We start from the raw sequence: 26199 nt of genomic DNA on the forward strand, positions 1-26199 counted from the left end.
TAATTTTGATGAAATATAATTTATTATCTTTCCTTTTGTGTCATTTTCTGCAAAGTAACAAATTTCTGCTTATTTTGAAATCTTTTCTCCTTTGTCTTCCTCTAAAAGCTTCACTGTTTCATTTTTCAAAATTGTGTATGTGATCAATTCTGAAATGGTTTTTATGTTTGGTGTGAGGCAGTGATTGAAGTCCATTTTTTTTTCCAGGTGGATATCTACTTAGCCTGGAATCATTTGTTAAAAAGATCTATGTATCTCTATTGAATTGTTTTGTCACCTTTGATAAAAACTGCTGCTGCTGCTGCTAAGTCACTTCAGTCGTGTCCAACTCTGTGCGACTCCATAGACGGCAGCCCACCAGACTCCCCCGTCCCTGGGATTCTCCAGGCAAGAACACTGGAGTGGGTTGCCATTTCCTTCTCCAATGTGTAAAAGTGAAAGTGAAGTCACTCAGTCATGTCTGACTTGTAGCGACCCCATGGACTGCAGTCTACCAGGCTCGTCCGTCCTTGGGATTTTCTGGGCAAGAGTACTGGAGTGGCTTGCCAAATACTTGTAAAATGTGGGTCTACTTCTGGACTCCCTATTCTGGGTTCTCCACTGGTGAAGATGAATTGAGATTATTATTGTTATTTATTTTTGCATATACACATCCAAATGTTTCCGTTCCATTTGTTGAAAAGGCTGTCCAATTTCCATTGAATTGCTTTTGTATATTTTTAAAAGTCAATTGACCATATATGTATGGGTCTATTTCTTGATGGTTTCTCCTTATCTCTGATGAAAATGTGCATCCTTTCGCCAGCACCACACTCTATTACTGAAGCTTTGTAGTCAGTCTTGATATCAGGTAGTAGGCATATTTTTTTTCCAAAATTGCTGTGGATAGTCCAAGTCTTTTTCAATTCTATTTAAATTGGAGTCAGCATGTCAATTTCTGAGACAAAAGAAAACCTGCTGAAATTTATATTTATAGATCAATTTAGGGGGGCACGAACATGATAGACCTCCATTTGTCTTCTTTTTCTTAGAGTTTTCTCTAGCTTTTAATGTACAGAAGTTGCACATCTTTTGAAAATTTACTTCTGAGTATTTTGCATGTTTTAATTCACTTGGAATTTTGATATTTTTATGTCTGTAACTAGAATATAAATAATGGACTTTGCATATTACCTTTTACTTTGTGATCTGTATAAATTCATTTATTAGTTTTGCTCATCAGTTTTATATATAAGGAATTTGCTATGTCACCTTGAGATTTCGAATGTAACCAGTAATGTCATCTATAGTAGCAGCACTTTTACTGATTACATTTTATTGTTTGTTTTTATGCTTTTTATTTATTTTTCCAGCTTTAGTACAATGGTAAAGACATCACATTGAATAAAGATAGTGCAAACGGCCCCCTTTTCCTTGTTTCTGATTTTACAGTTAAAGAATTCATTATTTCATCATTAAATATGTCAGCTTTGATTGCTTTGTAGATGCCCTTTATCACACTGGAGAAGTTTACTTCATGTCCTCGATTGCTGAGAGTTTTTACTGTGAATGCCTGTTGATTTTCTTTATACATTTACTTTGAGGTTGTGCCTCTCTCACACCCTCTTTTCTGGGGCTCCCTCTTTGCCTACCTATTAGATGAGAAAGGGTTTCATACCATTGTTTTTATTTTCATTTAACTGATTATTGGGACATTCAACATCATTCTCTTATCCTTACTAGCCACTTATTTTATTTCCTCTTTTGTGAAATCCTGTTAACATCCTATGTCCAGTATCATATTGAGTTATTTTTTATTGATTTGTAGAAAGCAATACTATATCATGGATATAACATTATTCTTCCATGAAAAACAAATAGTCTTCAAGTCTTTTTTTCTCTTTTAGCTTTAAAGTTGAGACTGTTTTGACACGGATGTAGTCAACTTTACCGATCTTTTCTTTTATGGCTTGCCCAATTTGTATCTTGTTTAAAAAGAGTTTTTATTTTGCCAAGCCTATAAATGAACCATAGCAAGAGTATTCTGTAGAAAACCTGTGAGATGCAGGTAACTAAAAGCCAGAGGAGAATCTGTAGTTTTATGTGCATTTGGCAGTGAGAAAGATTAAATGTTAATAAATAAATTTTCTCACTGAAGAAGCGAGGAAAAGAACTTCGGAATACCAAGGAGTCCTCCTTCCCCATGGAATAAAAACTTAACCGGAAAGGCCAGCGATAGAAAAATAAAATGTGGTCAATAAAACCAAAAGTTCTTATTTAAAAAGACAAAAGAGAAAATCTTGAGCAAATTTACTGAATGAAAGATGGGATAAGACATAAATAAATAATTCAATCTAAAAAGGGACAAAGCTACTGATGGATTAAAAATTGTGATGAAATAAATGAAAATATAAGAATATTAAGAAAATATTCATATAAATGACCACACTAATAGACAAAGGAAAATTTCTTTGTTCATCTATCCCAATTCATTAAAAAAAGCACCTCTTATAATTCAACATTCATACAAAACAAAGAACCCAATAATCAAAAGAACCATCTTCGACAATGAAGAATCAAGAACAACTCCCTTTCTGGGATAAAGGTGTCAGCTGGAAACATCAGTGTTGTATTTGGAGCCCTATTCAATAAAAGAAGACAAGAAAAAGTTTAAAAATTATAAATATCAGAAGAGCAGAGACAAAAACCTCCTTTTTACTGCAGACAATATAATCTTCCACCTAGACTACTGACAAATATTAGAATGAATATGAGCATTTAGTAATATGAGTCAAGCCCAATAATCAAAAATCATTTCAAAAACAAGTAAGTACCAAACATATATTATGAGACATGCAAAATTTTATTGAAGGACATAAATCAGGCTCAGGGAATGGATAGATAAAATTCATTCTGGATGGAAATATTTAGTATGGGAAGGATTATTACAGTATCCAAATTTACCTGTAATTTCAATGCAACTCCAATAAAAATCTGATAGCATTTTTCATGGAACTTGCTAAGTTGACTCTCAAATTCATAGAAAAGGAAAAGAAAAAGTAGAGCCAAGGTATCTTTAAAAATGGACAATGAGGGAAAACTACCAGCAGAAGTGAACACACCTTGAAGGGAATGAAGCTTCAAACACAGGACCCTTCTCCTGGGATGAGCCCAGCAGCATACTAACGCAGTCATATGCTGTCATGAAAACTGCCGAATTAAAATTTCCTAACTACATAACTCTTTCTGTTCTACCTGCCCCTCTGTCATATTTCAACTTGCGTCCAGAGGTATTGGAGCAGCAACAGGACAGCTTCAAGGTAGGGTCATGGGGAACTGTGGCCATTCCTGAAGGCTTTTACTCTATTGGAATGGTTTTGCAGAAGCCAGACTCTACACAAAAGTGATTGTGAACCCCATATGTTTACCCTGAACTCAACTTACCTTCAGCCAGAACCACAAAACACACCACTAAATTCTTGCAATGTGATTTCAATGATATTTTCAGGACTCTAAAATTCATTTTGAAGAGAGAGATTAGAAAGCAGATGAGATACAAAATTAATTCACAAAGTGAATACCCTCTTTGAAAAGTTTTGGAACATTTCAATAAAATAGTGAGAAATTATAGACTTCTGATTTGGATGGATATAAAAGGGAACTTCTTTGTCATCTTTACATTTATTTAGAATAGATAAAGGAGTCAGAGAAAAAACTGAAGCAGGAAACTCAAGCAATAAAAATGAGTTATAAAATTAACAGAAATTGTGCCCACACTGAGGAGAAAAATATAAAAAATTGCCAAATTATATCAAAAGGCATAATTATCATGAGAAAGAGATGTGTTTTAAGTAGAAGTCATGAATAAGCTCATAGATTGCTTGATAATCTAAGTCACAAAGACAATAAAGCATAGAAACACACTGGAAAAATATTTTCATTTATTGCTGGTTTGATAAATATGCTGATATCAAAAAAATAAATTTATAATTTGCCACTACAACAAGTACATTGACATGGAACTGGCTAATGAGTGTTGTCAATTCAAAGAGTCCTTCAGATTAATCACATCACAGAAAACTTGCAAAGCCCTGAAACTTTACAGCTCAGGTAAAAGAGAAATTAGCTAGAGAATTTTCCAAATTTGACACAAATCTTAAAACTGTCATTACAAATAACTTTGTGTTATACTGAAATATTTTTTAAAGCTATTAAGAATGGAAAGCTAAACTTTAACTCAGAGGAAAGCTTGAGTAAATTTCTTATTCTCCCTGTAGAAAATAGTACGAAATTATTGTCATCTTAGGTGGACAATAAAGCATACACAGTCCTGGGACTTCCCTGGTGGTTAGGAGTCCCAGGTTAAGAGTCCACCTGCCAACGTTCAATCCCCAGTCCAGGAAGATTTCACATGCCGCTGGGCAGCTAAGCCTGTGCACCACTACTCCTGAGCCGGCGCTCTCTAGCCAGAGAGCCACAACCACAGAAACCCAAGAGCCCCAGAGCCCATGCTCTGCAGCAAGAGAAGCCACCACGATGGGAAGCCCATGCCCCGAAACTAGAGAGTAGCCCCCCAACCCCCACCCCAGCCGCAACTAGAGAAAGCCTGTGCATAGCAGCAAAGACCTAGCACTGCCAAAAGAGAGTACAGAGCCCCCAAAAGGAGGGAAAACCTATCACAGAGGTGTGTCAGTCCGTTAAAACACATAGTATATTGTACAGAGAGGGTATTATTTTTCTTGATTTCTTGATGTTTGTAGTATTTCAAAACTTTTTAAAATATGTAATTTGTTGTGAACTTTTTCTCACTCAATGAATACTTACTTTTACACCGAATTATCTAACCATAAATTGGTATCCTTTCATCTTCCCTGCAGCTCAAATGGTAAAGAATCTGCCTGCGAGGCAGGAGACCAGGGTTCAGTCCCTGGGTTGGGAAGTTCCCCTGGAGAAGGGAATGGCAATCCACTCCAGTATTCTTGCCTGGAGAATTCCATGGACAGAGGAGCCTGGCGGGCTACGGTCTGTGGGGTCGCAGAGAGTCGGACATGACTGAGAGACTGACACAACAGTCATCTTAAAGAGGACCTTCCCAATCATGTAAGTGTTAGGCCTACAACAACTGAATTCTTTCTTGCCTGGTAGGTATCAAAACACATAAAACTAGAGCAATTTAAACAATGCTATATTGGTTTGGGTAAGTAATGTTTTCTGTACATACAGTAAGTGTTTTCAGCTTTGTGGGTCGTACAGTTTCTGTTACAACTGCTCAGCTCTGCCGTGTGAAAGATGTCACACAAAACATAACAAATGGAGGCGGCTGTGCTCCAGTAAAGCTTAATTTATGGAGACTAAGATTTTAATTTCATTTATTTTTCATGTGGCAAGACATAGTCTTCTTTTGATTATATTTTTAAGTAATTAAAAAAATGTAAAACCATTCTTAGCTCATAGGCTGTTTAAAATCAGGCTTTGGGCCAGATCTGACCCATGGGCTGTAATTTACCGACCAGTAGAATAGATAAATATTTTAGCAGTGTAAAAGAGTACATTCTCTAAAAGACTATTATGTGTATTTTTTGTGTGATAGATTCAGAGATCTTAAATCAGAGGGAGAAGGACACAGACAGTTGGTATCCGCTCTGAAGCATCAATCCACATGGGGATACATTTCAGATCAGTTAAAAATTTAACCACAAGCACAATTTTTAAAGTATCAGAAGGAAATGTAGGTGGACAAGTTCGTCTCTCCACCATGTAGTTTTCTTCTTTGTCTTCCCTTAGCCAATCTGCAGCAATCCTAGGCAGAAACTTGTTTGGCTGCAGCCGAAAGGGATTTTGTAAATGCAGTTTACAGCAACGACAACAGAATATCAGAATGTAAAGACCAGATCAAGAGTTGAAATATCAGGTAAAAGATTTTCGCGTTTCTCCTGCAGACAAAAGATTTTGAGCTGGAGAGTAACAAGATTAGATCTGGGCTTTTGAAACGGCACTCGTCTGGCTGTGTGGAGGGAGGATTAGACCAAGTGGAAGCAGGCAGTCCATGTGAGTCTGCTGCGTGGCTCAGAAGGGCAGGCTGGAGTCAAGGAGGAGAATTGCATGGGGCACCCAGGTCTCTTGGGAGGTGAGTCTGGTCTCTTGGACTTACCAAGGATACATGTCAGTGCCCTCAACCCTCTCATACTGGTTGGCTCTGGGCATTCTGGTTTCAGCCCAGGCATTTGGGTCTATTTGGAGGAATCAGCAACAACAAAAGAAGACCCCTAGATACTGTGGGATGAGCCTAACAGGGGGAAAATAAAACAAACAACCAAAGAGCCAAATCTTCCAGGGCTGAGAATGGGAGCTCTGCTATGGACCTACAGCTTTTGGGATAAGGACCTCCTGGATGAAATGGAGTCTTCTGAAATCTGGGTCAGACAGATAGAAAAGGTAAATGGGTGATCCAGACTGTCCACAATACAAAAAACAGAGGTGATTTTTTTTAAAAAGATTTTTTTTTTTTTTTTGGCCACTGGGCTTAGGATCTTAGTTCCCTGAACAGGAATTGAACCTGTGTCCCCTGCATTGGAAGACCAGGGTATTAACCATTCGATTTAGGTGATTTAGACTTCCATCATAAAGGAGAGGCCATAGTGTTTCTGTACTTCACCCTGAAATATACTCACAAAGCCAAAAGTTCTCAAGAGTCCAGCCAACTGGGATCTTGTAAAGTCCCAGAGGACTAGTCAGAACTTTCCCTCTGTATTATTAGACTATTAAGGTCGAGGGGCCTCTCTTGACTGTGTTTCCCCCTCACCCCCAAAGAAAGGGTCCCCCAAACTCCCCGTGTGTCTGTTCACTGTAGTTGCAGGCAGACCTCGTGTCTTCCTTTCATCAGTCCCAAGTACCCTTGCTCCCTCATCCAGGGCTGCAGAGCTGGCGACAGAGGAGAGCCTACATCTGCAGTTGGGTCGGGAAGGTGCGATCGGCATCCCCTGCCAGATTGTGTCACACCAGGCCCTTTGTTACAGGCTGTTTTGCTTCAGGTGAACTTGATTTAACCCTCGGTTTATTTAGAATCTATGAAATCGTAAACTCTGTCTATTGTATTTGCACTCAGCAGATGCCTGGGAGAGAGTTTCTCTCCAATGTTTATGTCAGGAGGCTCCAGGGCTCCACTTCACTTCCTGCACATCTGCACACAAGTCTGAACATGCATACACATCCCCTCCTGCCCAGGGGCTTCCCTGATGGCTCAGTGGGTGAAAGAATCCACCTGCAATGCAAGAGATGCAGGAGATGCGAGTTTGATTCCTGGGTCCGGAAGATCCTCTGAAGGAAGAAATGGAAATCTACTTCAATATTCTTGCCTGGAGAATCCCATGGACAGAGGAGACTGGAGGACTACAGTCCAAGGGTCACAGTTAGACATGACTTAGCATGTGCACGCGCACACACACACACACTCACATATACCCAGTAACACATATACCAGCCCTGGCAATTAGCAAACTCCAGGACCCATCACTTCTACCTTCTGGAACTCTGGTTTCTACAGCTTCCTTAGAGCTCTTTGGGGCTGCCTTGGTCTGCCTGTCATGCAGGAGACCCCGGCTTGATCCCTGGGTTGGGAAGATCCCCTGGAGAAGGAAATGACAACCCACTCCAGTATTCTTGCCTGGGAAATCCACTGACAGAGGAGCTTGGCAGGCTACAGTCCATGGGGTTGCAAAAGAGTCAGACATGACTGAGAGACTAACACTTTCACTTTTTCACTTTTCGTTCCGTTCAGTCGCTCAGTCGTGTCCGACTCTTTGCGACCCCGTGGACTGTAGCCTACCAGGCTTCTCCGTCCATGGAATTCTCCAGGCAAGAATACTGGAGTGGGTTACCGTTTCCTTCTCCAGGGGATCTTCCCGACCCAGGGATCGAACCCGGGTCTCCCGCATTGGAGGCAGACCTTTAACCTCGGAGCCACCAGGGAAGCCCAAAAGTTCCCTAATTAGGAAAATATTTAATACTTACCTGGACGAATGCCTGACTTTCTTCCATAGCAGATCCATATATCCCAAGGCCATGGAATCATAGTCATTGACAACTTCATTGAGGTACCTCCATAAGCAAGAGTGAAATTGTAATGTGAGGGTAATTTGTGGATTAAGTTCATGGGCAGTTAGATCTGGGATTTCAATTTCTTTACCATCACGGACATTTTTTTTTTTTTTGCCCACATAGACCCCATGCCTTGAAATAGTTTGTCTAATGAGAAACCTGCAAGTATCACTAATAGCCTCTCTTTTCTTATTTAACAAAGACACCCAGGCCTTCCAGTTCCAATTCCAGATCAGTCCCTGATAGCTACGGCTACACATTGAACTGATACGATCCGGGCAAAAAGCTGAGCAACTTGACATTTGAGTTTGCCTATGCAGCCTTATCTCAGATAATATACCATTTCTGCCAGGCTTTTGGAAATATTGAAAATAGCTCAAAGACCTTCACTACTCCCTTCATGGATCCCTACAGGTCTAGAGACCCCAGATTGGGAACCGCTTGAATGAAACCTTTGACCATTTTGCCAAGGCAAGTAACAATCTAAAATAGGAATGGGGGAAAAAATAAAAAGAGGTGGTTAATTTTAGAACCTAGGTGGCTTCTGGGAGGTAGCTAGGCTGGCTGAAATATCTGTACTGGATTTTGCTTGTGAAGTTGAAAGTCTCACAATGTGAGTGGACATTTGTTAACCAGGCTCTATGATGATGCAAGAATAAAGATGATGGTTTATGAATCATGACCATTCTAATTAGAATGTGGCCAGAGACACACAGCTAAGAATCATGTCAGAGACTGTACTAGAACCCAAATCTGGGTTCCTGAACTCTGGGGAAGTTCCCACTGTGGAGAGATGGGGAGAGGTACAGTAAGTCCACTACATATGAACCTTCAAGCTGCAAACTTTCAAAGATGCGAAAGTGGAGCTTATTAATGAAGACCTGATGAATTTGGAGAGGCAGTGGCAAGTCACTCCAGTACCCTTGCCTGGAAAATCCATAGATGGAGGAGCCTGGTAGGTTGCAGTCCGTGGGGTCGCTAAGGGTCAGACACGACTGAGCGACTTCACTTTCACTTTTCACTTTCACACATTGGAGAAGGAAATGGCAACCCACTCCAGTGTTCTTGCCTGGAGAATCCCAGGGACGGGGGAGCCTGGTGGGCTTCCATCTATGGGGTCGCACAGAGTCGGACACGACTGAAGTGACTCAGCAGCAGCAGCAGCAGAAAGGACAAAGAAGAAGAAACTGAAGCACCTGAAGAGAGCCACGAGGCAGGAAACGGAATGGAGTTTCCGTGATCTGAGGGAGCACTGCTGGTTTTTGAGGCACCAGACCTGAATGTAGAACAGAGCATGAAGGTTTCGGCAGAAGGCAATCCAGTGCTAACGTGTCATCAATGACAAGGTTAAAAGGGCTACTACCAGACATCACTTGATCACTTTTTCAAGACGGTGGATGGAATTGAGTCCAGCAAGGAACCAGAATCCAGGCCATCAAGGTCAGGTGTGAGTGGAGTGGCAGCTTGCCCTCCGTCTCCTGTTGCTGACGACCCTTCATGTCTACCGTCTCCCACCTCCTCTCCCTCCTCCAGTCAGCACCTCTTCTTGGCTGTTCACTTGATGCCAGCCCCGGTATGCCGGCTGTTGTACTGACTGCTGTGCTTTCCAAGATACTGTGAGATTCAGTTCAGTTCAGTCACTCAATTGTGTCTGACTCTTTACGACTCCATAGACTGCAGCACGCCAGGCTTCCCTGTCCATCACCAACTCCTGGAGTTTTCAAATTGTTTTATTTTTGTTTTTTAATGTTATCATTTGTTTGAAAAGTATTACAAACCTATTATAGTGCAGTACTATATAGCCCATTGTGTTAGCTGGGTACCTAGGCTGATTTTGTTGGACTTAGGAACAAATCAGATTTAGGAACCTGCTCTTGGAATGGAACTCTTTCATATGTAGGGGACTATTACTTCATATTTGATATCTACTACTAACTTTGTATGGGTTATTGAAGAAAGATTCCCTCGGGAAGTTCCTCTTCCTCTGACCTGAATTACAGATGTCACAGGCACTGCGGATAGGGTTCTTGATTCATGCTTCTTTCAAATGCAGAAAGCTGCAGGTGAAACATGTTTATAGAGCCTCAACCTTCCCTGGAGACAGAACTCTCCATTCTGGCCACTCACTGGAGTTACTCTGGGCCAAAACTGGATGTCACCAGCAATTCAGGAAGATCCTGGCTGCAAAAGCAGGCACCCAGCAGAAGGCAAAACAGGAAAGGACGGCTAGTTAAGAATCCAGGTGTTATTACCTGTGCCCTTCAGTTCTCCAAGTGAAGTGAATGCGCCCCAGGAGAATGAGAAGGCCTTTCGCATCCTCTTGCACACTCTGTCACTCGTGGTCTCTCAGCATGGGGCAGATTGAAAATGCAAAGCTTCCTTCTTCTCTTAACAAGAGAAAACAGTTTTGTATCATGGGTTTATCCAGCTAAGCTTCAGGGTGCAATTGGCTATGAGCTCCATTTTATGGGGTAGGAAAAATGAGACTCAGAAGTGAAGTGCAAGTCTATTTGTATGTCCCCTGAGGTCATGGGGGCTCCAGGTGGTAGAACCTCCTTTCTCTGCAACAATCAGAATTTGAAAATCCATCACTATCAGCTGGGAGATAGCCAGTATGTGAGTGTTAGAGTGACTTCATGAGTGAGTCTTTTGCTTCTGTTCCCTTATCTCATGTGGATCAGATATCTTTTACTCTCAGAACCCTGGCATTCATGAAGGTCTCAAGACTCCATGCTTTTGTGAAAGACAAAGGTGTGGACAGATACACGTGACATGGTTATCACTGATGGCATGTGGACAAGGAAAGGAAAGACTACTAACTTTCATTCATTCATTTCTTAATGATTTGGTAACAATAAGTACGTGCCTTTGGAAGAGCAATTTTTAATTTTTTTTTCTCTGCAGGAGATTCTGTTCTATTCCAGACCATTTTCTGGAGAAGGAAAGGGCAACCCACTCCAGTGTTCTTGCCTGGAAAATCCTATGGACAGAGGAGCCTGGCGGGCTACAGTCCATGGCGTTGGAGGAGCCAGACACGACTTAGTGACTAAACCACCACCACCACCACCAGACCACTTTTTAAGCAGGATATTTGGGCCAATTATTTAATCATATGAACCTCAATTTTCGTAATAATGGATACCATAACACCCATATCTCTCTGCTCAACAAGTGTTATGTAGGTCAAAGAGGAACTCTAGACATTACAGCTGTTGTTATTTAGTCATTAAGTCATATAGAATTCATTGTGACCCCATGGACTTAGCCTGCCAGGCTCCTCTGACCATAGCATTTTTCCAGCAAAACTACTGGAAAGGCTGCCATTTTCTTCTCCGGGGAATTTTCTCTACCCAGGGATCACACCCATGTCTCCTGCTTGTCAGGCAGGTTCTTTACCACTGAGCCACCTGGGAAGCCCTGACATAATAGGCAATAAGTCACATATTACTATTATTGGGAAGAACCGAAAATGCTAGAATTGTAAGGTACATGATTGCTTGGCTTCTGCTTTTTTCTCATCTCTTTAATCATCTTTCTCATTTTTTTTTTTCAGCCAGAGGACTGATTTCATTGATTCCACAAAGATTTATATGTTTTATCTGGAAGGCTCTATGGAAGATTAGAATGGTGAGATGTCACTCTGGTACCCTTTCGTGACATTCATTCTGATTGGAGACACCCAGAGAAAAGAAAACAATTTAAAATAAAATAGAAATTGCTATAAAGGAGCCATCAAACAGACTGACTCCCCTAATAGGAAGGATTTCCTGTTGATTTGTAGTTTTTGATAAAATTTTCTTCGTAAAGTGGTCATTCTTGTTGAGGGAAATAAACAAAGAAGGCATAGCTACACTGAATACAGACAGGGAGAATTAACTTGAATAACTTTTGAATATCATATTTTGACTCTGTACTGCTGCTGCTTAGTCACTCAGTCATGTCTGACTCTTTGCTACCTCATGAGTCCATGTAATTATAGCCCGCCAGGCTCCTCTGTCCATGGGATTCTCCAGGCAAGAATACTGGAGTGGGTCTTGTGCTCTCCTCCAGGGGATCTTCTGGACCAAGGGATCAAACCCGCATCTCTTATGTCTCCTGCATTGCTAGGCAGATTCTTTACTGCTAATGCCACCTGGGAAGCCTGAGCAATTTTTAAATATCATATTCTGACTCTGCTCTCAGGCTAAAGACAGAAAGAACTACAAATAACTACTATATTATAGTTAGTAGGTCTATTTGCACAGGGGTTAACAAATACAAAAACTAGTTCTTAGTTGAGAAAATATATTGTAGAGAAGAAGAGTGAAAATTCTCAAAGTCAGAGAAGGAAATTGCAAATATGAAAAGGAAAAGCTAAAATGGACTATGTGATGCTACTTGGAATGGAGGTGTCAGCATAAGCTGGTTTTTAATATATATAGTGTTGACTTAAAAATGCACAACATGAGAGTTGTAGTAAAGTTTTATTTGGGGCAAAATGAGGACTATACACTGGGAAACAGCATTCTCTGAGGAACTGCTCCAAAGAGGCAGGATGGATGGCTAGTGATTTGTGATTTTGGTGAAGGAGGAATACATGCAACGAAGCACATATGTTTTGCAGAAGGTTTCTGCTAGTCACAAGGAGAAGTCATCACCCTGGATTTTAGTCCTTTTATAGACATGAGGAAACACACAAACCGGGCTTATGAAATTGTCTCCTGAAGATATTTAAGTATTTGAAGACCTGTCCTGCCAATATTTCCTAGAGCACACAGTGACTCTTTCCTATTCTCTGCCCTTAATTATTTTCAGGGATGTTGAAATTCAGCAACTGCTATAGCACATGGTTTAATCCTTGTAGAGTAGATGGCAAGTACCAATTTGATACAAAGAAAAGATTGGAAGGACCCTGGAAAAGAGTCTTTGGGAAAGACCCTGATGCTGGGAAAGATTGAGGGTAGGAGGAGAAGGGGGTGACAGAGGATGAGATGGTTGGATAGTATCACGGACTCAATGGACATGAGTTTGAGCAAACTCTGGGAGTTGGAGAAGGACAGGGAAGCCTGGAATGCTGCAGTCCATGGGGTCACAAAGAGTCAGACATGACAGAGCGACTGAACAACAAATATATATGCATACACACACACACACACACATATACATATAAATGATGGAGGAGAGAAAGCTCTTCTTTTGAGTAGAATTCCAACTAATAAATGAAGAGAGAATCATGAAATTTAGAATGATCATTTGGCAACCACTACAGTAATAATTTTTTCAGGCAAGTGTTATCAATGAATGTTTGATTCAGTGAGTGAAATTTTTATGGGAGACAGGATACCTTCATAGTCTCCGAGCACCTCTCCACAAGGTACAGATACATTACAAAGAAAAATAGCACCTTATAGTGGAGAAACCCGATGAATGCCACCCTAACTAAGAGATCGACATTAATATTACCAATCCTGGGACAGCTAGATGTCACATGCCATGTGATGTACTGAGAACACAGAGTCACTTCTGTGTTATTCTATCAACAATGCACAACTTGGGGCTTCCCTGGTGGTTCAGTGGTAAAGAATCCATCTGCCAGTGCAAGAGCTGCGAGTTCAATCCTTGGTCTGGGAAGATCCCACACGTTGCAGAACAACTAAGCCTGAGCACCACAGCTGTTGAGGCTGTGCTCTAGAGCCCAGGAATCACAACTGCTGAAGCCCATGTGCTCTAGAGCCTGTGATTTGCAACAAGAGAAGCCACCACAATGAGAAGTCCTTGAATCAAAACAAAGAGGGGCCCCTGCTCTCCACAACTGGAGAAAGGCCAAGCACAGCAATGAAGACCTGGCAATAAATAAGCCTACCTATTAAAAAAAGCAAACTGTTTAAAAATTCACAACTCTAAGTCATGAATACTATTCAAACCTAAAGGGATGGTCTATCAGGAGGAACACTCCAGTACTCTTAAAAAATGTTAAGGTCATGAAAAACAAAGAATGATTGAGGAACGGTTTCAGATGAAAGGAGATAAAGACATGATGACTAAATCTGATACGGGTCCTAAAAGTGGATTCTGGGTCTGAAAATTATTTTGCTTTTGCTACAAACGATGATAGTGGAACAACTGGCAAAATTTGAAGGCTGTCTGTTAATTATGACTCTTTGCAATCCCATGGACTGTAGCCCACCAGGTTCCTCTGCCCATAGAGTTTGCCAGGCAAGAATACTGGAGTGGGTTGCCATTCCCTTCTCCAGGGGATCTTACCGACTCAGGGATTGAACCCAGGTCTCCTGCATTGCACGCAGATTCTTTACCATCTGAGCCACCAGGGAAGCCCAAATAAGATCATAACGCTCCATTAATGTTAATCTGCTGCCTTGGGGAAGTATACGATGGTTATGTGAAAGAAGGTCTTGCTTTCGTGAAATATGTGCTGAAGTATTTAAACAAAAAGGGGCCACATGTCTGCAAATTACTCTAACGAACTTCAGATTATGTACGCACAGATCCACGTAGAGAGGAGGATGAAAACACTGAGGCAAACATTTAAAATTTGAGAAGTCCAATCAAAAACTATATGTCAACTCTTTTTTCTCCTTTTCTACCTCTTCTGTACATCTGAAATTATTCCCAAATAAAAAGATCTTTTTTAAAGGCACAGAGATGAGCTGAGTAGCATCTGTTCAGAGCCAGAGACAGTACAGATAACTTTGGCTTAGTGATGTAGGGAGCAGCTAAAACGGAGATCTTCACGAGAACGGGGGGTCCACACTTGTCACTAGTGCACCCTGGTGCCCAGCACAGAGCAAGACCCTATGAATACAGTCCATAGGGTTGCAAAGAGACGGACACAACTGAAGCGCCTTAGCATGCGCATGTGGGCATCCACTGAATACAGGGAAGATGGAAGGAGGAGGGAAGCGGGGGGCCCTTTCCTTCTAGGCTGATTAAGGCAGAAAGTGGCCAGTTCCAGCTTCAGGTTTATTTCTTGAGCATCACTCTAGCAGACTACAGTCAGATATTGTTCGTATTCAACATGCGCTCACTCGGAACTCGGTCGAGTCCATGACTCCATTCCTTAATACTTGTTCCCACTGTATACCCGTGACACTGGAGGGGGAAGGAGTCCTCCTGAAACTGGGGTGGAGCTGCTACTGTCTGTCAGAGAACATTTTCATCACCTGGCAATAACAGGTATCAGCACTGCTTACTGAATTTATAAACCAACATGTCAAAAGGAAAAAAAAAGCTTTCAGAGAGGTTTGACGAGAAAACATTGAGAAAAGAATCTGGAAGTTTCACTTATTAAGGTCAAAATGTCACTGAAGTGTTAAAGGAGAGAATAGGAAAAAAAAAAATCTGAAACAGAGCGCTTAATTCCAAGTCAAATATACATCAGTTCAGTTACTGGGTGATTGAGAGATGACTATTCAGCAATTCGAGACGACTTCACTGAGTGCCCACAGTGGGCGGAAAGTTCACTTAATGATGACCTGCTGTGAGCCAGAGCATGGGCAGAGTGTACGCGCATGCTTAGTGGTGTCTGACTCTTTGTGACCCTATGGACTGTCGCCCGCCGGGTTCCTCTGTCCGTGGAATTTCCCAGGCAAAAATACTGAAGTGGGTTGCCATTTCCTACTCCAAGGGATCTCCCTGACCCAGAGATCTAACCCAAGTCTCCTGCATTTCCTGCACTGCAGGCAGATTCTTTACTACTGTCCCACCTGAGAAGCATGGGCAGGGTATATTATATATATAATTTATATATATTATATTATATATATAATATAATAATATAAAATATTATATATATATAATACACCTGTGAGCCTCCCAGCCACCACTTCCTCTCCCTCCTTTTTCGTCTAGCCTTCTTCTTCTTCAATTTATTGAATACTTACTTTGAGCCCCACTCTTTGCTAAAACCTTCCACATTCTTTATATTGCTTGATTCTTACCGCTGTTCCATGAGTAGCTGAGTGTAACTTCCTTTTGGCAGAAACATTAAATAACTCGCCTAGGGTTGCAAAAGTTGTAAGAGGCAATTTTCTGGGATCCACAGGAATTTCAGTTCTGTGACTTTTAAAATAACAGATGGAGGTACAGTATCCAGGACATTAACCCATAGGCAGGCTAGAAGCTAGAAACTTACAGCCACTAAAGTCGCATGATTTTTTTTTTTTTTCCACCCTGAGACTGTAGGCTTGCAGAGCACCTGAATCACACAGTGAGGACAGCACAGAGAACTTACATCACTGGTGAACTTTTCTGATCTCTCTTTGGTCTTTTTATGGCATTTTCTGAAAGAGGCGACTGTTCAGATACTCAGCTGCAAACGATCATTCCCTTGTCTGTCCACTCTTTTTACCTGAAGAGTATCTGTGATGTTCAGACATCTTTTTCAACTCAAGTAAATCTAACACAACAACAATGGCAAATACCTGCCATGTGCTAAAGTCTGTGCTGGCTTCTGGGCCTCTCGATTCCCCCAGGTTGAACCGAGGAGCTATATCTATATATAAATAACAGGGTGAGAAGAGCTATAATAGAGGCAAGCATCAGTTCAGTTCAGTTCATTTGCTCAGTCGTGTCCGACTCTTTGCGACCCCATGAATCACAGCACGCCAGGCCTCCCTGTCCATCACCAACTCCCGGAGTTCACTCAAACTCATGTCCATCGAGTCAGTGATGCCATCCAGCCATCTCATTCTCTGTCATCCCCGTCTCCTCCTACCCCCAATCCCTCCCAGCATCAGACTCTTTTCCAATGAGTCAACTCGTTGCATGAGGTGGCCAAAGTATTGGAGTTTCAGCTTTAGCATCAGTCCTTCCAATGAACACCCAGGATTGATCTCCTTTACAATGGACTGGTTGGATCTCCTTGCAGCCCAAGGGACTCTCAAGAGTCTTCTCCAGCACCACAGTTCAAAAGCATCAATTCTTCGGCGATCAGCTTTCTTCACAGTCCAACTCTCACATCCATACATGACCACTGGAAAAACCACAGCCTTGACTAGACGGAACTTTGTTGGCAAAGTAATGTCTCTGCTTTTTAATATGCTTAGCAAGTCATTATTTTAGCTTAAAAGATTAATTGAGAAAAAATATTTATGATAGAGGGCTTCTCAGGTGACACAGTGGTAAAGAATCCACCTGCCAATGAAGGAGGCATAAGAGATACAATTTCTAATCCTGGGTCAGAAAGGTCCCCTGGAAGAGGGCATGGCAACCCACTCCAGTATTCTTACCTGGAAAATGCCACGAACAGAGAAGCATGGCAGGTTACAGTGCATGCGGTCGCCAAGAGTCGGACATGACTATGCTAGAAAATTAAATAAGAAAGTAGATTAAGTTAATTAATGTAAGCAAAAAACATATACAGCAAACAATGTGTAGAGTACACATTTGCTTAAAATGTCCCTCTTGTGTTAATTACAGATGCCTTTCTTGCTGTAGGTCTTCCCTTGTGGCTCAGCTGGTAAAGAATCTGCCTGCAATGCGGGAGACCCGGGTTCTTACCCAGGTTTGGGAAGTTCCCCTGGAGAAGAGAAAAGCTACCCCTTTCAGTATTCTGGCCTGGAGAATTCCATGGACTGCATAGTCCATGGGGTCGCAAAGAGCTGGACACGACTGAGCGACTTTGCTTTTTCACTTTTCTTGCTATATCAAAGGTCAGTTTTCATTCCAGTACCTAAGAAAAGAAATGCCAAAGAATGCTCAAATTACTGCACAATTGCACTCATCGCACATGCTAGTAAAGTCATGCTCAAAATTCTCCAAGCCAGGCTTCAGCAATACGTGAACCATGAACTTCCAGATGTTCAAACTGGATTTAGAAAAGGCAGAGGAACCAGAGATCAAATTGCCAACATCTGCTGGATCACCGTAAAAGCAAGAGAGTTCCAGAAAAACATCTATTTCTGCTTTATTAATTATGCCAGGCCTTTGACTGTGTGGATCACAATAAACTGTGGAAAATTCTTCAAGAGATGGGAATACCAGACCACCTGCCCTGCCTCTTGAGAAACCTATATGCAGGTCAGGAAGCAACGGTTAAAATCGGACATGGAACAACAGACTGGTTCCAAATAGGAAAAGGAGTACGTCAAGGCTGTATATTGAACCCTGCTTATTTAACTTATATGCAGAGTACATCATGAGAAACTCTGGGCTGGATGAAGCACAAGCTGGAATCAAGATTGCTGGGAGAAATATCAATAACCTCAGATATGCAGATGACACCACCCTTATGGCAGAAAGTGAAGAGGAACTCAAAGGCCTCTTGATGAAAGTGAAAGAAGAGAGTGAAAAGGTTGGCTTGAAGCTCAACATTCAGAAAACAAAGATCATGGCATCTGGTCCCATTACTTCATGCAAATAGATGGGGAAACAATGGAAACAGTGAGAGACTTTATTTTCTTGGGCTCCCAAATCACTGCAGATGGTGACTGCAGCCATGAAATTAAAAGACATGTGCTCCTTGGAAGGAAAGCTATGAGCGAACTAGACAGCATATTAAAAAGCAGAGATATTACTTTGCCAACAAAGGACCATCTAATCAAAGCTATGGTTTTCTCAGTAGTCATGTATGGATGTAAGAGTTGGACTATAAAGAAAGCTGATAGCCGAAGAATTGATGCTTTTGAACTGTGGTGCTGGAGAAGACTCTTGAGAGTCCCTTGGACTGCAAGGAGATCCAACCAGTCCATCCTCATGGAGATCAGTCCTGAGTGTTCACTGGAAGGACTGATGTTGAAGCTGAAGTTCCAATACTTTGGCCACTTGATGCAAAGAGCTGACTCATTTGAAAAGACCCTTACAATGGGAAAGATTGAAGGCGGGAGGAGAAGGGGATGACAGAGGATGAGATGGTTGGATGTCATCACCGACTCAAAGGAGATGAGTTTGGGTAAACTCTGGGAGTTGGTGATGGACAGGGAGGCCTGGCATGCTTCAGTCCATGTGGTCACAAAGAGTCAGACACGGCTGAGTGACTGAACTGAACTGAACTGCCATATCAATGGGGAATGCTCATCCAGGATAATGTTTTCTGATTCTCATGGAAATCATCCTGTTCTCTTCCTCCACTTCTCTCTTTATTCCTTTATTTGTCTTTCACTGATTGATCTCTGAAGCTATTCCAGATAAGATTTGTTCTTTTTCACTTTTATTTTTTACTGAACTGACATATTAATAGCTATGTTGACTCATTCTCTATGTCTGAAACTCTTCAGTGCTTGAAATACAGACTTTTTTCTCTTTGAAGATTCTTAATGGCCAGGAGGTTTGACTCTTCTTTTTTTCTATCTTCAAAGAGTTCATAGTCCCATTGAGCAGGTGCTGGAAAAGGCCACCAAAAAAGCACATATCTTGTTATTCTTATATCTTTCTCTTTGGTAAAGTGTTTCAGTAAGATACTCAGAGCCCACACAGGCATTGGTGAACCCACGAGTGGAGAATTTAAATCTCACTTAGTATTAATATGTGCTTTCCTGATATCTCATATAGTAAAGAATCTGCCTGCAATACAGGAGACCTGGGTTCAATCCCTGAGTGGGAAAGATCGGCTGGAGAAGGAAATGGCTACCCACTCCAGTATTCTTGCCTGAGAAATCTCATGGAGAGAGAGGAGCCTGGTGTCCTACAGTCCATGGGGTCGCAAAGAGTTGGACAGGACTGAGTGATTCTCACACTTTCTTGTATTGATACATAACTATATGGAAACTTGGCACTGCCTTATATAAAGTGGAAGTTTGCCTGTGGGTTTTACGGATATGTGAGTGGTTGTTGTTGATCTCTTATAATATTCCAAGTGCTATATTAAGCTCCTCATCCATCTTTTAATAGTGATCCTCACAAGAATACCATGAGGTTTTATTATCTTGTGGATGAGAAAACTAAGATTTGAAGAGTTTAATAGGCTCCGAGTCACACAGCTGGTCAGTGGTAGTTTGGATTAGAATCCAGGTATGTTGGACCACTCCAGTATTCTCCCTGGAGAATTCCATGGACAGATGAGCCTGGTAGGCTACAGTCCATGGGGTCGCAAAGGGTCAGACATGACTGACTAACACTCTCACTTTACATGTTGGACTGAAACCCCAAGATAAATTCCACCACAGTAGTAGTCATTGGCCTTTAAGAGGTCTGAGATAGGGGTTCACATACACATTTTCAATAACTACACCAGAGGATTTCCGATTAAGCGCCAACCTTCTTAGAATTGTTCCTTACGGAGAAGTATAGACAAACATATAATGACTCAGCAATTACTATATGTAAGTCTCTATGTGACATGGAGATGGATACAAATGTGTCAATTTCTTCCCGTTAAGGAGTGTTTTTTTTTTTTTTGCCATGATAAGATGTGAACATGGTAAGCCTTAAACAGCCGAAACAGATATAAATGTTAACTTACGTAGTAGAAGTGATGTCCCAAGACCATACATGATCCAATGGCAAATAAAATACAAAGATACACTTTCCAGAAGACTTCAGAGAGGAAACAATTTCTTCAGGGAAGGATCCAAATATGATGTGAGAGGTGAACTGGATTTTGGAGAATGATGGGAAATAATTGAAGAAGGGGAGCATTTGATGGAGAATGATGGTGTGAACTGTAATCCAAATAAACCTCTTCTCCACCCGGTGGTCTTTGCCTTATATGGCATTCAAAGAAGCATACTCTAACAATCAAAAAGTAATTACGTGAAAGTGTTAGTCACTCAGTCATGTCCTACTCTTTGCGACCCCATGGACTGTAGCCAGTCAAGCTCCTCTGTCCATAGGGATTCTCCAGGCAAGAGTACTGGAGTGGGTAACCTTTCCCTTCTCTAGGGGATCACCCCTGACGTAAGGATCGAATCCAGGTCTCCCACATTGTGGGCAAATTCTTTACCATCTGAGCCACTAGAGAAGCTTGAGAATAATTACATTGATATGTAATTCCAATCTTTACTTGCATTTCTCAAAGAACATTAAAGGAGAACCAATTCCCAAATCTACTCTTGGGAATTGACTGAACGGTTTCCTCGGAATCAAGGGTTTCCTGAAATGGGGGACTCTTGCTGTTAAACCAGGAAAGTCCTGGGAAAACTGGGACAAACTGGCCACCCTGCATGGGAGACTTGAATTCCTTGTGATTGAGGGGTCAGAGGAATAGAAGATTCTGTGAGTGCCAGTGGCCTGATCCCAGCTTACACACAGCACAAGAGATGGGTATTACTGTGAGATGCCTGGGTAGACTCTATGCCAAATATTATAGTCTTAAAGCTTCCCTGGTGGCTCAGAGGTTAAAGCCTCTGCCTCCAATGCGGGAGACCCGGGTTCGATCCCTGGGTCGGGAAGATCCCCCTGGAGAAGGAAACGGTAACCCACTCCAGTATTCTTGCCTGGAGAATCCCATGGGCGGAGAAGCCTGGTAGGCTACAGTCCACGGGGTCGCAAAGAGTCGGACACGACTGAGTGACAGAACGGAACGGAACGGAAAGCCTCTATAAGCCTTATAGAAGATGGCTTCTTTGGTGTCAGTAGAGAACAAACTTTGGGGGAGCACCTTTGGAGTCTTCTCAAAAATGGGGGTGCCTCATATCCTGACACAAAGGAAGGAGTGGTGTTAGCCATGGCACTGTGTAACAGAGGGACAAAACAGTGCCCATCATGGACCAAGAATCAGATTTTTCTCTCATCTCTTAGAGGCACTTAAGCTCAGGAATTCTTTTGTGATCCAATGGAGAGAGCAAAAGAACCCATTGATTTTACAGTCTGCTGATATCCACAACTTTGTCAAGTGGAGTTTCAGAGGTGGCTTCACTCTTACAGGCATTATAACATCATTAACATCCAGGATTGAGGGGCTTCTCTGGTGATCCAGTGGCAAAGACTTTCTGCTCCCAAGGCAGGAGGCCCAGGTTTGATCCCTGGTCAGGGAACTAGATCCCACATGCCACAACTGGAAAAAAAAAAGATCCCACATGCCGCAAGTAATACCTGGTACAGCTAAATAAATAGATATTTTAAAACTTCCAGGGTTGAATTCGAACTTTGCTTCTTTACTAGCTATGTAACATTTGGCAAATTACTTAATCTCTCTGAACCTAGGTGTCCTCTTAAAGTGAGACTACCTCATAGGTCTGTGATATGAACTAAATAAATTAATATTTGAAAAGCACACAGAACATTACCCGATGCAGTGTAAGGTCTCTGTAGATGCTTGTTAAATTAATTTAGAAAAACAAAGTTGCCTTTCTTCTAAGGACTAGGAGACAAATTTATATCTATGAAATCATGTAAAGCCATTGAATTTGTGATCAGAAGGACATCATTGACCCAATGCATGCAGGGGGAAATTTGCAATGAATTAAGATGAACTGAACTGTCAGCAATAGAAGCCCCTTTCATATATTATCCACTGAATGGTTGAAAAGGGAAGGAGAGATTTAGCAGTATGTGTAAGTTGCCAAGAGGGCTCACATACATCTGTACTTCTTCTCTTGTTGGGACCAAGGTTTCCTCTTCCCTTTCCTGTTAGCTCCCATTTCTATTTGCCTGACTTTCCAAATGGGCAAAAACCCCAGCAGGGCTCCCCTTGGCCTGGGGCCAAGCTGAGGTGGACTCCAGCCATGATCTCCAAGGCCTGTGTGTGTATACAGTAGCTGAAGTGCTTTCAGAACGGAACAGGAAATTGTATGCATATCACAGGCCAGTCACAAAGATTCTGCTTTCAAGGTCAAAAGCACTGTTTCCCTTTTGATTTGTGACTTCACTGACAGCAGGAACAGTTAGGGAACTGGCCTCCAATTGTTTCTCTAGTGCACTCACAAAGAGGACAGTCAGGAACTGGGCTCTGGTCATGAAGGAGGAGACTGGGAACTGGAAGGAGGGGAGTCATAGGGTACTAACCCGAAGACTAGAGTATCCCAGAGACCAGCAGTTGCCACTTGTTGAGCAGGTAGCATAAGTTAGTATACAGATATGCACATTGTGTATATGTCACGTATATATAATTATGCATTAGTGTTGTTGAGCAGCTCAGTCCTGTCTGACTCTTTTGAGACCCCATGGACTATAGCCCACCAGACTCTTCTGTCCATGAGATTTCCCTGGCAAGAACACTGGAGTGGGTTGCCATTTCCTTCTCCAGGGGATGTTCCCGACCCAGGGATCGAACCCAGGTCTCCTGCATTGCAGGAAGATTCTTTACCATCTGAGCTACCAAGTACCCTTCCAAAATATACATAACTACTTATTAAATCCATGACATCTCTCAGTATGAAAGTGTTATTTCCAAAGCTTTTTAAACTTTACTTGTAAACTAGCATTGCCATAATTATGAATACGCATTATATTTTATATTTACCCAAAAGTCTATTTTTCATATGGGATAACTGAGGCGCAGGGAAGTTAAGTAACTTGTCCAAGGTCACAGTGAGAGACATGAGCTACAGCTGGGATTTTTCTTTTTTCTTTTGAAAACTTCCCTTCTATCTATCCACAGTTTGGTTTCCAAACTGTGGTTTCTTCATTAGTTCTGAGATAAGCACAGTAAAGGTGCATAGGAAACATGAAATGTATAAACTCACCTCTAGGGAGTCTGTCTGGTAGCCCAGGAGGGATCCAAGAATCTGTGCTTTTTAAAATCTCATCACATAATAGTATGGAATATTACTCAGCCATTAAAAAAAACAAAATTGTGCTATTTGGAGCATCATGGGTGTACCTAGAGAGTGTCATACTGAGAGCAGTAAGTCAGACAGAGAAGGAAAAATAACATGCGACATCCCTTATATACTGAATCTAAAAAGAAATGATGCAAGTGAACTTGTTTACAAATCAGAAACAGATTCACAGATTTAGAGAATGAACTCATGGTTGCTGAAGGGAAGGGTGCGTGCATGCTCAGTTGCTCAGTCATATATGACTCTTTGCGATCCCATGGACTGTAGCCCACCAGGCTCTTCTGTCCATGGGGAATTTTCAGGCAAGAATACTGGAGTGCGTTGATATTTCCTTCCCCAGGGGATCTTTCCAATCCAAGGATTGAATCCCCGTCTTCTGTGTTTCCTGTATTGACAAGAGAATTCTTTACCACTAGCACCACCTGGGAAGCCCAGGAGTAAGGATGGGGGGAAGGAATAAGAAGTATAGAATCGACAGGTACACACTGCCATATTTAAAATGGATGATCAGCAAGGACCTACTGTACAGCCCATGGAAATCTGCTCAGTGTTAGGTGGCAGCCTGGATGGGAGGGGAGTTTGGGGGAGAATGCATACATGTATATGTATGGCTGAGCTGCTCTGCTGTGCACCAGAAATTACCACAGCATTGTTAATCAGCCATGCTCCAACGCAAAATAAGAAGTTAAAAAACAACTCATCAGGCCATTCAGTTGTTCAGTGGTGCAACCACATTGGAAAAAGCCTGCCCTGGGCCACCTGGATGTTCCCAAATTCTTGTGGACGTCTCTGACTTCATAAGGAGCCTTGAAGTACGAAAGAGCCACAGCAGGCTGAATTTATCACCCTCCCCTTCTCGACCTCAAAGAAAGGAAGAAGAGGAACAGAAACTGATGGTACAAGATGCATACTTCCCTATGCCTTTGTTTTCAGCTTTGAAAGGCAGACCCATTCTGGGGCAGGGATGGCTGGACTCATGCCAGCATGAGCCAGGGAAGGCAGAGGTCTGGTGTGAGAAGCCGGCATGAATGTAGCATCTCCCAGGAGGCTGGACACCCAGGCTCAGGCTGCAGCGTCTGCCGTGTGCCCTTGCACAACCTTGACACTTGGGGCCTTAGTTGCCACCACGTAGAGCCAAGGGACCAAATTGGACAACTTCATTGGGTCCTCCCGCCACCAGCATTCTATGATCCACTATGCTTTGATCCTGAGATTCTCAGTCAGCATGAAGAGTTGTGACTCTCCTGCTCAGACTCAAGGGAGATAGAAAAAAGAGAAGAAGGCCGAGGAGAGGGAAACTGACAGCCTCTGTCACCCAGAGCAAGACCCTGCCTTGTCTGGGCAGATCAGCGGCAGGGGAGAGTGTGGGTGTGGGGCCCGGGTGATGAGGGATCAACCAGATGCTGTTTTTCTGGCGACAGAACTCTTCAGGGCTAAAGAAAAGTAATTGAACTTAATGTCCAAACACAAAATCAGTCCATAAATCCAGGTGCTGTCTATTGGAAATTTCAGAAGGGCTCTGCTTCCCTTAATCTTATCTCTGCCAGACAGTTACTGTGTTCCTGATGTAATTAGAGTGATAAAACAATGTGACACAACTGCTGGTTTCTATCATGGCATCGCTGCTGTTGACTTAAATGACAAGGTAATAATTTTATAAGAGGCCCTTTATTTTTATTTCCCTCTCCATCGCGGAGGGGCGTTTTCCAAATGGGGGACATATCTCTCTAGATAAGTTCACCAGACACCATATGCAAAGGCTGCTTCATTCATTACCATTTAGTCAAGTACCTGCATCTCCCAAGGGACCTTTGAGAGTGTTTTTGTAGTTAAAATCACAGGGCCAGCTAGGCAGTGTCAGAACTATAGCACATTTCTTGCAGAGCAGAGTGATTTATATATCCTTCAAAATTAACCCTGGAAGGAATAAGGCTGCTTAATCCAACTGATACCCATCTGTTTTATTAAAAGAAAAAAAAATTGCTAGACTTGCCTAGACCCTATGCCCCCGAGAAAGAGCTGTCCAAGTGGATGTGACCAGAGGCAGACGTTCCTGACCTTGTGGAGCCAGACTCAGAGAGTCCAGAAAGCAGTGTTCTCAGACAGTAAGGAATGGAGACTGATAAACAAATCAAGTTTTGTGTGATACCAAGAAGCCATTCTGAGCCCAAGGAAAAATTCAAACCATTTTTGGAGTTACAAAGAACCCAAGGCCGTAACTGGGTCCAGTTTGCATTTCTCTGGAAAGACATTTTTGTGGAAGCCCACATCCTAACCAGAATAGTCATGGGCTGGTGGTCACAGAGCCTCAAAGCTAAATCTTCAGCATCAGAGGCCCGATGCTTTCCTGTCAAGAATAAAATCTAGGGCTTCCCTGGTGGTCCAGTGGTTGAGAATCCACCTGCCAGTGCAGGAGACGCAGGCTCGATCCCTGATCGGGGAGGATCCACATGCTGCACGGCGACTA

This window comes from Moschus berezovskii, chromosome 21 (genome assembly GCF_049115385.1).
Source record: "Moschus berezovskii isolate FMDL1 chromosome 21, NW_MosBer_1.0, whole genome shotgun sequence".
In the NCBI taxonomy this organism is placed as follows: Eukaryota; Metazoa; Chordata; class Mammalia; order Artiodactyla; family Moschidae; genus Moschus; species Moschus berezovskii.